Source organism: Meles meles, chromosome 6, assembly GCF_922984935.1.
Source record: "Meles meles chromosome 6, mMelMel3.1 paternal haplotype, whole genome shotgun sequence".
Classification (NCBI taxonomy): domain Eukaryota; kingdom Metazoa; phylum Chordata; class Mammalia; order Carnivora; family Mustelidae; genus Meles; species Meles meles.
In genome coordinates, this window is record NC_060071.1 from 146,744,294 (window position 1) to 146,756,710 (window position 12,417).

The following is a 12,417-nucleotide window of genomic DNA, read 5'->3' on the forward strand; positions in this document are numbered from 1 at the left end:
CTGAGGCGAAGACAGATGCTTCATGACTGAGCCACCTCCGTGCCCCAGAGCAAAGTGGTTCTGATGAGAGGCAGACGTAGAGGCCACCGGAGAAAGGGGACCCAGAGCCAAAGGGAAGGCACACGCTTGCTGGAAGAGGAGGCGTCAGAGGCAGAGGCCGGGGGCCGGGGGCCCGACGTCTGCACGGACGGAAGCCCTGACAGGGAAGCCCAGGGGTCCCACAAGCTCCACAGGGCCCAGCAGCGGGGGATGGGGAGTCCCCAGTGGGGGCCCAGAGTGTCCTACTGCGGATCTGGACTTGGAGACCACTGGGCTCTCTGGAGCAGGAGAGAGCTTCAGGAAGGCTCCCTAGGGAGGCCTGGGCAGTGACCCTGCGGGGACACAGGGTCTGGGTGGAGTTGGTGTGGTCTGACAGGATGGGAAGGAGGGGATGTGATTTCCGCAAAAGAAGGCCGGCTGTGAGTTGACCTTCCCACAGAGCAGATTCCAGGCCCAGGCGGCCCCATGCGGGGTTCTCATATGCATTTTTAAAAAAGATTTATTAGGGCACCTGGCTAGCTCAGATAGTTAAGCATCTGCTGCCTTTAGCTCAGGTCATGATCTCCAGTTCCTGGGAACGAGCCCCACAGCGGGCTCCCTGCTCAGCGGGGAGTCTGCTTCTCTCTCTCCCTCTGCCCCGCCCCGTGCTTGTGCTCTCTCTGTCTCTCTCTCAAATGAATAAATAAAATATATTTTTTAAAAGATTTATTTGAGGGGGCGCCTGGGTGGCTCAGTGGTTTAAAGCCTCTGCCTTAGGCTCAGGTCATGATCCCAGGGTCCTGGGATCGAGCCCCGCATCGGGCTCTCTGCTCCGCGGGGAGCCTGCTTCCTCCTCTCTCTCTGCCTGCCTCTCTGCCTAGTTGTGATTTCTCTCTGTCAAATTAATAAAATATAGGAAAAAAAAAAAGATTTATTTGAGGGGCGCCTGGGTGGCTCAGTGGGTTAAAGCTTCTGCCTTCCGCTCGGGTCATGATCCCAGTGTCCTGGGATCAGGCCCCGTGTGGGGCTCTCTGCTCGGCAGGGAGCCTGCTTCCCTTCCTCTCTCTCTGCCTGCCTCTCTGCCTACTTGTGATCTCTGTCTGTCAAATAAAAAATAAAATCTTTAAAAAAAAAAAAAGATTTATTTGCAAAAGACAGTGAGCGAGAGAGAATGCGGAGGGAGGAGCAGAGGGAGAGGAGAACGTCAAGCAGCCTCCCCACCCAGCACCGAGCGCCACGCAGGCTCGATCTCACAACTCTGAGATCACGACCTGAGCCGAAACCAAGAATCGGAAGCTCAACCAACTGAGCCACCCAGGCGCCCCCTCGAATGCCTTTAGAAAGGAGCAAAGAGCTCGGGCCTTAGGTAAACTCAGAACACGGAGAAAGAGGAAACTGCCCTGTTTGTCTGTATCCTTGACACCTAACTCCAACCGCGAAGTGTGAGATAGAGAAGCGCAGCGCCATTGCATCGGCCAACACAGACGCAGAAGTCCTCCACCAGTCACAGACTGGACTTGGCCATACACGAAAAGGTTTGTACGACACAGTCACTCTGGCTGTGTCCCAGGAGTGCAAGACTGCTTCGGTAACCGGAAAAGTCAGCATCGGCGACTAGAGAAAACAGAAGTCGAAGTCATGCCATCCTCTCTACGGTTGTAGATGAAATTGGAGATCCAATCACGAGAAGAACCCTCAGCAAACTAGGAACGGAAGAGACTTCCTCGCCCTGATAAGGGGCAGTTACAAACCCCCATCACATCACAGGCCACGCTGTGAACATGGACACATGACAAAGAAGCCCATTGTCACCACTTTCAGTGCGGGTCGAATGGTATTGGAGGTCCCGGTCAGGGCACTAAGGCATAGGGAAAAAAAGTAATAGATTCCAAGGAAGAAACAAAACTGGCATTATTTAGAGACGATACAAAAGTCAAAGGATTAACAGATAAGGTACTAGAACACAAGAGCTTAGCAAGGTTGCTGGGAATAAAAATTACCATGCCAAAAAAGTCCTCTATGTCTAAAAAACTCTAGCTACAGTTAGAAAACGAAGAACAGCCATTTACAATGGTATCAAACACAGGCATCATTTTAAAAAATTTCACATGTTTATTGAGAGTGCACACCCACACGAGCGGGGGTGGGGAGTTAGGAGCAGAGGGAGAATCCGAAGCAGACTCTGCACTGGGTCTGGAGCCCACTGCGGGGCTCGATCGCAGGACCCTCGGATCGTGGCCTGAGCAGAAGGCAGACACTTAACCGACCGAGCCACCCAGGTGCCCCTCTTCCCTGGGTTTATCGTTTCCTCCTACATGAAATGGTGGGAATGAGGGGCACCTGGGTGGCTCGGTCGGTTAAGCATCTGCCTTTTGCTCAGGTCATGGTCCAAGGGTCCTGGGATCGAGCCCCACGCTGGGCTCCCTGCTCGGCAGAAAACCTGCTTCTCCCTCTCCCTCTCCCCTGGCTGTCTCTCTCTCTCTCTGTGTCAAATGAATGAATGAATGAATGAATCTTAAAAAGGAAAGAAAGAAATGGTGGGAATGGTACCCTGACCCTCGGGATGACTGGAAGGCACCTGGCACCCAGCCAACAGCCCCTGGAAGCCTCTCTAGAGGAAGAAGGAAGGTCAAAATCCCCTTCCCTTGCCCCGTGCCTCTGGGGGACGACGGTCTTGAGACTGATGCAGCCGGCGGGGCTCTGACCGGCTGCCCAGGTGCACTGGAGATGACGTCCCACAGCTTGGAACCCACCCCGTTCTGCTCTCGGTGCTTCACCCCAGCTGCCTGCTTCCTGCACCCCGGTGCCGCTCTGCTAGCCACGTCAGCTTGCCAAGCACCCCCACCTGCCAGCCCCGTCCCACATGGGCTCCAGTGAGGTCCAGCTGTCACTACCCAGCAGAGCCCCCTGGGCCAGCTGCCAGGGCTCGCCAGAGCAGGTCCTGTCCACAGCACGGCACCTGCTGGTACACCTGTTAGGTCTGGGCTGCAACTGTGTGCTCACCCACTGCGGCTCACATCTGTTTGGATCCACGACCATTTCCGGCACTTCCTGGGCCCTGGCTGGGCACGGAGCAAGAGACAGGTGGCCCCTGTCCCCGGACATTCATGAGCTCCTGGGCAGGTTAGTGACCCCGCTCCCAGGTGAAAGCTCTCTTCCACGAGGATGACCTCCATAGCCAGAGGACCCCACCCACAGATGCGAGTTAGATGGAGCCCGTGCCTCGTCCTGCTGAGGGGTGCTCCGTGGTCCGCAGTCTCCCCACCCTGGGTCCTCCGGTCCTGAGCCCTGGACACTATTGCAAGTTTGAGGGGAAAGCCCACGTAGAAACCAGCAGAAATGGGCCATGTTGTGATTCGGGGCTGGGGGTAGAGATACTGTAAAATAGTACTTCAACCCAGAGGGGACAGACCCGAGGACACAGGGAGTTAGCAGCAGAGAGAGCTAGAATTCAGGTCTGACTGAGGGCCAGGGCCGCCCGCCCCCTGCTTTGCTCTGTGCTTCTGTGTGAAGCCCTGGTGGGAGCGTCCCCAGAGGCAGGGTGTGCGGCTGCTCGCATGGGGTCCCCTGCAGCATCTCCCTCCACATCCAGAAGGTAGGGCCGATCCGGCTCCAGAGGCCGGGACCTCAGCCCCGCTGGCTCTCATGCCAACAGCACAGGTCGCTCAGCCCTCTCTCTCCTACGCTTCGTCCTACTTAACTTGCAGCCTTTTTTTTTTTTTTTTAAAGATTTTATTTATTTATTTGACAGAGAGAGAGAAAGAGAGCACAAGGAGGGGGAGCAGGAGAGGGAGAAGGAAGCTCCCTGCCAAGCAGGGATCCTGATGTGAGGCTCGATCCTGGGACCTGGGGATCATGACCAGAGCCGAAGGCAGATGCTTAGCCAACTGAGCCACCCACGTCCTGTAACTTGCACAGTCTTTCTTCCTTTCTTTCTTTCTTTTTAAAGATTTTATTTATTTATTTGACAGGCAGAGATCACAAGTAGGCAGAGAGGCAGGCAGAGGCGGGGTGGGGGGTGATGGGAGGGAAACAGGCTCCACATTGAGTAGCGAGCTCCAAGCGGGGCTCGATCCCAGGACCCTGGGATCATGACCCGAGCCGAAGGCAGAGGCTTTAACCCACTGAGCCACCCAGGCGCCCCACTTGCACAGTCTTTACTACAAACCGTGAGGTCGTCCTGAAGCCCAGCACAGGACAGATGCCCACATGGAGGCACTGCCTGGTAGTGGCCCCAGGAAGTCTCCACACCATCTGCCCCACTTATCTCCCCTGCCGCCCGGGTGTTTCCGTGCCTCACCTGGATCCTGAGACCGTGGCTTCCCTGCAGTCACAGCCTTACTCGCTTACAACGTTTGAGCTGATGCAGCCTCTTGTAATGCCGAGTTCTCTCCCTGGGGTCAGTCTAGAAAGCTGCTCTTAGGACAAGAGTCACACACCATGACCCTGGTCTTTCTACCGAGTTACTTGATTCCGGCACGGGTTTGGGTTGTTTGGGGCGTCAGAACCTTGCAAAACCCAACCCCCGACTTGGCATGAGGCTGGGGCCTGGCCAGCTTCAAGCAACCCCCGGCACGTGCAAGGACTCTGGGCAGAATTTAGAGGGGGGCAGTTAGCCGACACAGAGGGCCGTCCGCGGTGGGAACTGGGAAGGCAGAGGCTCCTGGAGGGGCCGTGCCCTCAGTCCAGTTCCCGAGGGAGGGCGGCTGCAGCCAGGGGTGCTGCAGGCGGGGAGGGGGGCCCAGGCAGACTCTGGCTTTTCCTCAGCAGGCCCGGAGTGAGCCCTTTGTGGGGTCCCCCCAATCAGCAATCCCCGCGGTCAGGTGGCTCCCGATCAGACCGGGGGAAACCGGCATCCACGCCTGAACACAGGAGGGGAGGATGCTCCTTTTGGGGCGGCTGTATCAAAGTCCCAGAGGTAGGGAGGCTGCCAGCGACAGACACCCCATCTTACCATTCTGGAGGCAGCCATGTGCACACGGCCTCCGGGCCTCTCCCTTGCGGGACTGAAGGAGCAGAGGCGCTCTCTGGGGTCTCGCTCCTAAGGGCGCTAATCCCACTCGGGAGGGTCCCACCTGTGTGACCAAATCCCCTCCCAGAGACCCCGCCTCCTCACACCGTCCTGTTGGGGACAAGGCTGCAACAGGGGACTCTGGGGCGAGGGTTGGGTGGGGCATAGCCTTTGAGTCCCTGGCAGGCTCTCTGCAGCGGCGGTATTTCCCACCGACGATGGCCAGCACTGGGAATTAGCTTACGGGACTATCAGCTGGAAACACGCGCTGGGGACCCGGAATGGCCCACCTGCCAGACAGGGCTCAGGTCAGAAGGTGGGGGAGCAGGAGACCCCCCGCCAGGGCCGCGGAGCCACGTGTGTGCAGCAAGGTGGAGGGGGCCGGGGGTTGGAGAGCCGCGGGGCCGCTGCTGCAGCACAGCTCGGGGCCCAGGAGGCAGAGGCCTTGACTCAAGGGCACCACACGGCTCGCCTGGCGAGGCCCAGAAGACGTGTTCCGGGAAGCCTGGTGCCGAGAGGGGCCTCCGCCTTCCCAGAACGCGGGGGCCCTCCGCGACGGGAGGGCGGGGAGGACGCAGAGCCGCTTGCTGCCTTCAGTTCCACCCCTAATGCGAGCACTGCACAGGCCGGCACGCTCCAACGCTTACCCTTACCCTCGGCCTCCCAAACTGGGCATCCGATGGAAGGAACCCGACTGTCGCCCAGAACCCCAGTTACCAGGGAGCCGGAGAGCTGGTCTTGACCTTCCTGGACTCTGCCTTCCCAGAAGTGGCACCGGGAAGGGAAGAGGGCCCCGGCATGAGGCTGGGAGCAGAGGAAAGCGGCCTGGAGACCTGACCTCGCCTGCACTGGCTGGCAGGCTGGTGGGGGGCGCGAGGGGCCACAACCCGCTCCCCGTGAGTGCCGTGGGTGGGCGGTGAGGGGGAGCAAGAGGCCTGGGGCTCAGCTTTGCACACACAGACCTCAGAGGCTCTGGGACTCCCTCTCAGGCCTGCATTTCTCAGGGTGGTGGTGAGCTTTTCTGCTCAAGATCATTGATCCGTGGGGAGAAAAATCAATGAGAGCCCGTTGGCTGAAAAAAATAACTCGGTGGAATTTTTCTAGGGGAATAAAAAGCTCCAACCATAAGTCATCTACGGCTCTATTAATAACCCAGGAAGCCACGGCTGGTACACGACAGGTGTGGGACGCGCACACACGGCCTCTGCATCAGGGAGGGAGGGTCTATGGGAAGCTGCGCAGGGGAGACAGACACACGGGGACAGGAAGGGCCAACAGCAGAGGCGGAGAGGGACACATAGGAGAGCCGGGCGCAGGGAATGGGGACTAGCAGGCGAACAGCCGCCCAGGCAGAGACAGGCGAGGAGGGGTGAGGCTGTTCCTCCTCCTGGAAGAACGAACCCTGTTCAGTTCGCTGTACCTGTGAAAGCTAACACCGTGCTTCTGGAAGCAGCTCCCAGCTCCCAAACGGGTAGGGACGCCTTGGTGCCCTTCTCCCAGCGACCCAGGGGTGGGCCGCCAGCCTCCCTCCAGCCCCGGGCCCTCGCTCCCCGGCTTGCTCCGGTCCCACAGGGAGGCCTGTCTTCGGTGCGCAGAGGCAGAGCCCGGAGGTCCTCGCAGACGGCAGAAGGCAGGGTGGGCAGCAGAAGGCACGTAGGGGCCCCACAGAGGGCCGGGAAGGAGCGGGGCCCACCAGAGGCTTTTGAGGGCAGGTCAGTGCACACGGCCGGCTCGGGCTGGTGGGGGCGGGGCCCGCCCGGTGGACCAGGAGGCGGGCAGGAGAGGCATTTTCAGTGCAGCCTCACGCCTGGGCGCCCGGCCTGGGTGCCTTAAGAGGCTGGACTCCATCAGTTCAAGGACTATTTTCTTTTTTTTTTTTTTTTAAGATTTTATTTATTTATTTGACAGACAGAGATCACAAGCATGCAGAGAGGCAGAGAGAAATAAAGGAGGAAGCAGGCGCCCAGCTGAGCAGAGAGCTGGATGCGGGGCTCGATCCCAGGACCCTGAGATCATGACCTGAGCCAAAGACAGAGGCTTTAACCACTGAGCCACTCAGGTGCCCCCAAGGGCTATTTTCTGTTTTTATTTATTTATTTTTATTTATGTATTCGAGAGAGAGAGCGAGAGCGAGCGTGCACGCATGTTGGGGGGGGGCGGACAGAAGGAGAGAATCGCAAGCCGACTTCCTGCTGAGCATGGAGCCCAATGCGGGGCTCCATCTCACGACCCTGAGATCATGACCTGAGCCGTGGTCGAGTTCGACACTTAACCGACTGAGCCACCCAGACGCCCCTGGGTTTTTATGACCTGAGTGCCGTGCCCCCACCAAGCTAGCGACTCCAGGGGCACCTCCCCACCTGAAGAGGCTCCCCCGAACCCCAGGCACCCCCAGGGGGTGGGACCCCAGGGAGCCCCCAGTCTTTGGTGAACTGGCCCGTGGCTGCTCTGTCTTCCATACCGTCTCCCGCGGAAACAGACGGCCAGCCCGCCACGGCTCGGAAGTACGAGGAGTGTGCGGAGCTGGGGGCAGAGCGCCAGCCTCTCTGGGAACGGCGTCGGGCTGGTCACCAGTGTGCCCAGTGAGGGACAGGAAGGACCCACGTAGGAAGCAGGGGGGGCGCCTGGACACAGCTAACCCTGTGCGGCCATCTGGCTTTCGAGTGGGGAGAGAGCGCCCAGGTACCAAGTCTCCATTCTGGCAGGGCAATGTTCCTGGGGGCTGAGTGTCCGAAAGATCTGATAGAAAACGAGAAACGATGGGGGGAAGGCGCAAATTCAAAGAGGATTTGGCTTCCCTAAGATTTTCTTCATTTGCTACTTTTCTCTCTCTCTTTTCATTGGCCACTGGGCCATATGTGGGGCTTGAACTCACGACCCTGAGATGAAGAGTTGCATGCCCTAGAACCCAGCCCCGGCTACTTTTCTGATTACGAAACACGTGCTGATTTGCACACCCGTGTGCACGGTCGCACTCTTCACAACAGCCACAACGTGGAAGCAGTCCCGGTGTCCCCCGAGACATGGTGGGGACACACAAGACGCGACTACCTCATCTCAGGCAGGGGATTCTGATACCTGCTCCCACAGGCCGGGGACCTGGAGGATTGTTTTTTTTTCAACAACTGATAAATCAATTTATTAAAAAGGTTGATTGAAGGGACCCCTGGACCGCTCCGTGGGTTAAGCCTCTGCCTTCAGCTCGGATCATGGTCTCAAGGTCCTGAGATTGAGTCCCACATCGGGCTCTCTGCTCAGCGGGAAGCCTGCTTCCTCCTCTCTCTCTGCCTGCCTCTCTGCCTACTTGTGATCTCTGACAAATAAATAAAGAAAATCTTGAAAAAAAAATTTATTTATTTATTTGACAGACAGAGATCACAAGCAGGCAGAGAGGCAGGCAGAGAGAGAGGAGGAAGCAGGCTCCCCGCTGAGCAGAGAGCCCGATGTGGGGCTCGATCCCAGGAACCTGGCACCATGACCTGAGCTGAAGGCAGACTTAACGACCGAGCCACCGAGATGCCCCTTCCTGGTGTCTTTAAAAGCCGTGGCTGCAGCTTCCTGACCGACGTGTTCCTCAGTGAGAGCCACCGGCAGTAAGTCAGGGGCGGGGGCTGGGGTCGGAGGCTCCGCCGTAGCCGCGATTGCATCTTCCTCCAAGAGGAGGACCTTCTGTGGAATAAGACGGTCACGAAGGGACAAATGCCGCGTGGTGCACCCACACGTGGGAGGCAGCTGTGACAGTCACATCCCAGAGTGGGAAGCGAACGGTGGGCACCAGGGCTGCAGGGACAGGGGAGGCGACTTACTGTTGATCAGGAAGGTGCTGTGTGCTGGAGACGGTGGTGGCTGCGGGACGGGGAATGTGCTTAGGGCCGCTGCACGGTGTGCTTAAACTCAGCACACGTGCGGGGCGCCTGGTGCCCCAGTCAGCATAGCGCCCAACTCTTGAGCTCAGCTCAGGTCTTCATCTCAGGGTCATGAGTTCAAGCCCCGTGTTGGGCTCTATACTGGGCACAGAGCCTCCTTAAAAAAAAAGGCTAAGATGGTAAATTTTATGCTTTGTCTTTTACTGTAATAATAACAAAAAAAAAATCGGAAAAAACCCCCGTATGTGAAAACTACACACACGTATTAAAAAAAGAAAGCAACTGCCCAGAATTCCAGTTCCCAGGAGCAAACCACTGTTCTGACATACTTACCTCCCCATTTTTTTCTCTACCTTTTCCCAAAAAAAGTTGGGACTACACTATATACCCCGGTGTTCTATATTTCTGATTATTTTATCAGCAATTCTTGACATTACCAAAACCATTTACAAAATTAAAACCCAACACATGTAAAAATCAATGGTTTTATAATATTCTACATGGATGAACCATCAGATTGCCAAAACACTTCAGCCATGCAGAAGAAAGACTCCCCTCTGATGCACCATCCCCGCTATTCCACTCCCCACCCTGTTCCCAGAGGGAACTACTGACAGTCTGACCTGCTCCAGTGCGTCAAGAACAGGTCCGTGCAATGGCTCACATGAGCCTGGTGGTACTGGTGGGTTCCCAGGTCCATGGTGCTGGACTGATGACCCGAATTCCCTTAGTTTTTTCCTCACGGTCCTAAAATGGCTGCCACAGCCCCAGCCATCACGCTGGTTTTTCGGCAGGAAGGAGGAAGAGGGGCTGTCTTCTCCTGAGGCTTTATCTTTTCATTAGGGCAGCAAAGCCACTCCAATATTACACACTCTCCTTAGTATTTCATTGGCCAGAACTGGGTCACAGTCCCTCCGACTCCTTCTCAGAACAGTCACTGGCTGAAGGAAGTAAGATGGCCTTGGATGTTCAGCCTAGCAAAATTTCTCTCTCAGCCCCTTCCTAGGGCGATCAGATTTCTCCATGCTCCCTGACACGAAAAAATTGGGGCTCTGTAGGGAGGGAGCACTGGGTGATAAGAGCCATCGTCAGCCAGCAACAAAGTGGACACCACAGGGCACCCTCCAACACACATGCACGTGACACACAGTACTGCGGTCAGCCATTCCTCCAGGTCATTTCTAGACCTTTCTGCTGGGGCACCCCAGTTTACATGAGGGCCCCCAGAGAGCTGGCACCTCCCCATCTCTGTGCGTGCGCAACAGACACGTCTACTGGGATGAAGATTTATTTACACGTCACATTTGGTTCCTATATAAACGGCAGTTTGCAGAGAGGATGGGGAGATGGGAGTTAAAAGCCAGTGCATGCAGGGCAAGTGGTGGCTGGCCTGCAACCCGGAACAGTGGAAGAGGGCAGGTCAGATGAACTCTGACACCGTAAGCTCGCTCCTGGCCACGGCCACCTGCCTCGCTTGCAGCCTGGAGTGGACGACTTCTGTTCTCTCGACGAGTGGGCTTTGCATCTAGAATTCAGTGGTTTGGGGGCGGAAAAAGGAGTGAGCGGTGGCCGAGGGAAATCACTACTTACAGCTGGGAGAGGTATGCGTGAGCAGGTCCATAAACCACCTTGAGCTGCCGGGGACGCCGACAGCATCATCAACCTGCTGACTGCTGGATTAATACATCAATCAATATGGCATTTATTCCCACCGGAAATGGTCTTTTTGTGTGGACTCTCTCTTTGTTGTGGTGCTTGTGACAGGACCTGACTTGTAACACCATTCTCTTCAAAAAGGCTGGACGAGGGGCACCGGGCTGGCTCAGTTGGTGGAGCGTGCAACTCTTGATCTCGGGGTCATGAGTTCGAGCCCCACGTTGGGAGTAGAGTTTACTTAAATAAATAAAAACTGAAAAAAAAATAAAAGGCTGGATGAGAGATTGGATCAGCATCTGCTGAGCAGGTCAAAATTATGATTATCTTCCTAAAGCATGGTCTACTTGAAGAATTTCCTTTTGGAATACGCTTTTGAGAAATAATTAGAAATCACACATCACTTTCTTGTAGCTTGGGACAAACGAGAATCTCTCCTTTTTTCATATTATAAACCAATTTCAAGACTGATGATCGTTCACTGTATTTGAAATGAATTTTCTAGAGTTCTGTCTAATTTCTAGGTACTTACTTGCTTGCAAACGTGGACATTCACTTTACACAAATCTTACGGGCGAGTAAGCCAGAATTCAGAGTTCTCAGAGGGTTTGATTCCTTAAAGGTGCAGACAACAGGTTAACCCAGCAAAGAAGCGTTCTTCCGTCCTCCCAACACCCACCACGGTAAATAGCTCTTCACTGAACACTTAGGATGTTCCAGGCCCTGAGTGCTTGGAAGCACGGAGAGCTGTGAAGCTGAAGAAACGCCCCTGCCTTCCCGAAGCTTTCAGCCCCGGAACCGTCTACAGGTAATGAAGACCTCTCGTTGTGTGCAGCAGCTGGAAAGACCATCTGCTATGGGAGTTATTTCTAACTGGAGGACCCGGGCATGTCTTGCGGCAGAATGTGAAAGGGGCAGGGATACTGGTGGGCTGAGGAAAACATTCCTTAATGGAGGGAGAACCAGTAAAGGCGGGGAAACCAGCGAGGAGAACTCTGTGAGGCTCCGTGCTGGGGGAGGGTGCAGGGAAACCAGTACCGAGGAGACAGCTCTGTAGCACCTCCTATAGCAGGAGCTCTGGGCATGATTCCAATTGAAGATCAATATTCCTATTTTACAGATGAAGAAACTGACCACAGAGATTAAGAAACTCATCTAAGATCACTCAGCTAATAAATGGGGAAACAGATATTCAAATCCAGGCTTGTCTTCTATTTTTTTGCTATGCTATGCTACCTTCAAACCCAGCGAAGGGTCTGGACTTCATCCCACCTGCAGGAGCGGGGAGGAGGACAAGGTAGCAGCATCACCGAGTACTTCTGCTCGGACAGGCCCACCCTGTGTCCTGCGCTGGGCTGGCCCTGATTCCCTCCAGGAACAAGATGCAAGCTACACACCGTCCCTGTCCTCAAAGAATGTCCAGCAGCCACTTTCATTATAATGTGGGAACAATGGTAACTATGGAAATGCCTTTCCAAAGAAAGCTTTCCAGAGAGGTCACCTGAGCAGCTGTGGAAGACGAGTACAAGTAAGAGGAGGTAGGGAAGGACGTTCTGGAATAGTCTGGAAAGGTGTATGAGCTAGCTTGGTGCACATGCCTGTGGGTGGCATGAAGGCTAGGAAAAGAGGCAGCAGGGTCAGGAGCGTCTTGCTGGGGAGCTGGCTAGTCCCGAGGCTCCCAGAGCCCCCGAGAAGTCTGAGCAGGAGAGCAATGTGGTCTCATCTGCAGGTTAGAAGGGGGACTGGTGGCGGGGCGAGCCCTGGTTGGCGAAAATGTAGGTGACAGAGAACCAGAGCCTACTCGAGGACAGCAGGAGTGGGAACGGAGAAGAGTTGGTTTTGAAAAATATGTAAGTCACCTCATTAGGA

General features: G+C 55.7%; 1 long non-coding RNA gene across 1 annotated transcript; it reads right to left on the minus strand.

The window, feature by feature from the left end:
• Positions 1–10,167: 10,167 nt before the first annotated feature.
• Positions 10,168–10,794, minus strand: LOC123944642. Its single transcript, XR_006818821.1, has 2 exons — positions 10,524–10,794; positions 10,168–10,420 (listed from the first exon to the last, which is right to left on the minus strand). It is a non-coding gene; the product is annotated as an uncharacterized LOC123944642 (long non-coding RNA).
• Between the last annotated feature and the right edge of the window lie 1,623 nt (positions 10,795–12,417).